The 4,362-nt window shown below is 36.0% G+C and overlaps 1 non-coding gene across 1 annotated transcript; it reads right to left on the bottom strand.

Annotated features, from left to right (window-relative positions):
• Nucleotides 1-3,471: 3,471 nt before the first annotated feature.
• LOC148575750 (small nucleolar RNA R71) lies at nucleotides 3,472-3,575 on the bottom strand. Its single transcript, XR_015903628.1, has one exon. It is a non-coding gene; the product is annotated as a small nucleolar RNA R71 (small nucleolar RNA).
• Between the last annotated feature and the right edge of the window lie 787 nt (nucleotides 3,576-4,362).

A 4,362-nucleotide genomic window follows, 5' to 3' on the forward strand; every position in this document is an offset into this window, starting at 1 on the left:
CTCTGCACGTGCTACACTTAAGCTCAGCCCAAACACACACCAAGTGGGCCCCGGAAGTGGATTTATACATCAATTACTTACTCATGTAAACCCTAGTGACTAGTTTATTATAAATAGGACCTCTTACTATTGTATTTGACATCTTTGGACGCCTGGTTCTTAGATCAGAGGGGCTGGCCACACGGCCATGCCTGGACCTTCACTTATGTATTTTCATACGGTAGAGTTTCTACACTCCATAGATTAAGGTGTGGAGCCCTGCTGTTCCTCAAGGATTAATGCAAAGTACTACTATTTTCTATTCAATTCTTCTTATTTCGCTTCTAAGATATCCATTCGCACCCAAGAACGTGATGAAGGTGATGATTATGTGTGACGCGCATCATCCTTCTCCCTTATGAACGCGTGCCTGACAAACACTTCCGTTCTACATGAATTAAGCTAGAATGAGTATCTCTTAGATCTCCTAACCAGAATCTTCGTGGCGTAAGCTAGAATGATGGCGGCATTCAAGAGAATCCGGAAAGTCTAAACCTTGTCCGTGGTATTCCGAGTAGGATTCAATGATTGAATGACTGTGACGAGCTCCTAACTCGCGATTGCAGGGCGTTAGTGACAGACGCAAAAGGATAGTAAATCCTATTCCAGCATGATCGAGAACCGACAGATGAATAGCCGTGCCGTGACAGGGTGCGCAAGCATATTATTCACTGAGAGGATAAGATGAAGCCATTGACAAGGGTGATGCCTCCAGACGATTAGCCGTGCCGTGACAGGGCATTGGATCATTTTCCCGAGAGATGACCGAAAGTAGCCATTGACAGTGGTGATGTATCACATAAAGCCAGCCATGGAAAGGAGTAAGACTGATTGGATGAAGATAGCAGGAAAGCAGAGGTTCAGAGGAACGAAAAGCATCTCCATTCGCTTATCTGAAATCCCTGCCAATGAATCTACATAAGTATCTCTATCCCTTTTATTGTTTATTTTAATCTAATAAAATATCATGTTTAAATCCGCCTGACTGAGATTTGCAAGGTGACCATAGCTCGCTTCAAGCCAACAATCTCTGTGGGATCGACCCTTACTCACGTAAGGTTTATTACTTGGACGACCCAGTACACTTGCTGGTTAGTTGAACGGAGTTGTGTCCACACATAGTAAAGAGCCATAATAATGATTCCATACAATAACAAAGAGTACTACATTAATGTGATCACAATTTCGTCCACCAAGTTTTTGGCGCCGTTGCCGGGGATTGTTCGAGTTTGGACAACTGACGGTTCATCTTGTTGCTCAGATTAGGTAATTTTCTTTTTGTTTTATTTTCAAAAATTTTTCAAAAAAATCTTCTCACCTGTTTTCGAAAAAAAAAAATGTTTTCAAAAATATATTTTTCTTCAAAAATTTTAAGAATGAATTCTAGTGTTTCATATAACATGTTTTAGCTTGACTGGCCATGAAGCCATGTCTAATTCCCAGGATTTTGATTGAGGACTATGAATTCATTACTTCCTTTTTCCCAAATGTTTTCAAAAAAATTATACAAAAATCCAAAAAAATTAGAAAATCATAAAAATAAAAAAAATCTTTTGTGTTCTTATTTGAGTCTTGAGTCATGTTATAAGTTTGGTGTCAATTGCATGTGCATCTTGCATTTTTCGAAAATTTTATGCATTCATGGTGTTCTTCATGATCTTCAAGTTGTTCTTGGTAAGTCTTCTTGTTTGATCTTGATGATTTTTTGTTTTGTGTCTTTTCATGTTTATCATATGCATTCTTGAATTCTTAGTGCGTAAGCATTAAAGAATTCTAAGTTTGGTGTCTTGCATGTTTTCTTTGCATTAAAAATTTTTCAAAAATATGTTCTTGATGTTCATCATGATCTTCATAGTGTTCTTGGTGTTCATCTTGACATTCATAGCATTCTTGCATGCATTCATTGTTTTGATCTAAAAATTTCATGCATTGCATAATTTTCATGTTTTCATAAAAATTCAAAAAAATCAAAAAAATATCTTTCCCTTTTTCTCTCATCAAATTCGAAAATTTGAGTTGACTTTTTCAAAAAATTTTTAAAATCAAGTTGTTTCTCATGAGTCAAATCAAATTTTCAATTTGAAAATCTTATCTTTTTCAAAATCTTTTTCAAAAATCAGATCTTTTTCAAAATTCTTAGTTATTTTCGAAAATTTCAAAAATCTTTTTCAAAAATCTTTTTCTTATTTTTATACCAAATTTTCGAAAATAATAATAACAATTAATGTTTTGATTCAAAAATTTCAAGTTTATTACTTGCTTGTTAAGAAAGATTCAAACTTTAAGTTCTAGAATCATATCTTGTGATTTCTTGTGAATCAAGTCATTAATTGTGATTTTAAAAATCAAATCTTTTTCAAAAACTAATTTCTATCATATCTTTTCAAAAAAATATCTTCTTATCTTATCTTTTTCAAAATTTGATTTCAAAATATCTTCTCTAACTTCCCAACTTCTTATCTTTTCAAATTTGTTTCAACTAACTAACTAACTTTTTGTTTGTTTCTTAACTTTTTCAAAACTACCTAACTAACTCTCTCTCTCTAATTTTCGAAAATATCTTCCCTCTTTTTCAAAAATTTCTTTTTTATTAACTAATTATTTTTATTTTTTATAAAAAAAAAAATTTCCAAAAAAAATACTAACCTTTTTCAAAAACTATTTTCAAAAATCACTAACCCTTTTTCAAAAATTGTTTTCGAAAATTCACTTCCCCCTCTCATCTTCTTCTATTTGTTCATTCATTAACTAACATCTCTTCCTCACATCATCACCAAATTCGAACCCCCTCTTCTATCTGTGTTCGAATTTCTTCTTCTTTTCTTCTACTAACAATAAGGATCATCTTTACTGTGACATAGAGGATTCCTCTTCTTTTCTTTTTCTCTTCTCTTTCTTATGAGCAGGGACAGAGAAAAAGGCATTCTTGTTGAAGCTGATCCAGAACCTGAAAGGACTCTGAAGAGAAAATTAAGAGAAGCTAAATTACAACAATCCAGAGACAACTTGATTGAAAATTTCGAACAAGTAAAGGAGATGGCAGCCGAACCCAACAACAATGCAAGGAAGATGCTTGGTGACTTTACTGCACCTAATTCCAATTTACATGGAAGAAGCATCTCCATTCCTGCCATTGGAGCAAACAACTTTGAGCTGAAACCTCAATTAGTTTCTCTGATGCAGCAGAACTGCAAGTTTCATAGACTTCCATCTGAAGATCCTTTTCAGTTCTTAACTGAATTCTTGCAAATATGTGATACTGTTAAGACTAATGGAGTAGATCCTGAAGTCTACAGGCTCATGCTTTTCCCTTTTGCTGTAAGAGACAGAGCTAGATTATGGTTGGATTCTCAACCAAAAGACAGCCTGAACTCTTGGGATAAGCTGGTCACGGCTTTCTTAGCCAAGTACTTTCCTCCTCAAAAGCTGAGCAAGCTTAGAGCTGATGTTCAAACCTTCAGACAGAAAGAAGGTGAATCCCTCTATGAAGCTTGGGAAAGATACAAACAGTTGACCAAAAAGTGTCCTTCTGACATACTTTCAGAATGGACCATCCTGGATATATTCTATGATGGTTTATCTGAGCTATCAAAGATGTCACTGGACACCTCTGCAGGTGGATCCATTCACCTAAAGAAAACGCCTGCAGAAGCTCAAGAACTCATTGACATGGTTGCTAATAACCAGTTCATGTACACTTCTGAAAGGAATCCTGTGAGCAATGGGACGCCTATGAAGAAGGGAGTTCTTGAGGTTGATACTCTGAATGCCATATTGGCTCAGAATAAAATATTGACTCAGCAAGTCAATATGATCTCTCAGAGTCTGCATGGAATGCAAGCTGCATCCAACAGTACTCAAGAGGCATCTTCTGAAGAAGATGCCTATGATCCTGAGAACCCTGCAATAGCAGAGGTGAACTACTTAGGTGAACCTTATGGAAACACCTATAACTCAACATGGAGAAATCATCCAAATTTCTCATGGAAGGATCAAAAGCCTCAACAAGGCCTTAATAATGGTGGAAGAAACAGGTTTAGCAATAGCAAGCCTTTTCCATCATCAACTCAGCAACAGACAGAGAACTCTGAACAAAATGCTTCTAATTTAGCAAATCTAGTCTCTGATCTATCTAAGGCCACTGTAAGTTTCATGAATGAAACAAGGTCTTCCATTAGAAATCTGGAAGCACAAGTGGGCCAGCTGAGTAAAAGGATCACTGAAATCCCTCCTAGTACTCTCCCAAGCAATACAGAAGAGAACCCAAAAGGAGAGTGCAAGGCCATTGACATAAGCGCCATGGCCGAACCTCTGAGGAGAGGA

Source organism: Arachis ipaensis, chromosome B1 (genome assembly GCF_059453495.1).
Source record: "Arachis ipaensis isolate K30076 ecotype BB chromosome B1, ASM5945349v1, whole genome shotgun sequence".
Classification (NCBI taxonomy): domain Eukaryota; kingdom Viridiplantae; phylum Streptophyta; class Magnoliopsida; order Fabales; family Fabaceae; genus Arachis; species Arachis ipaensis.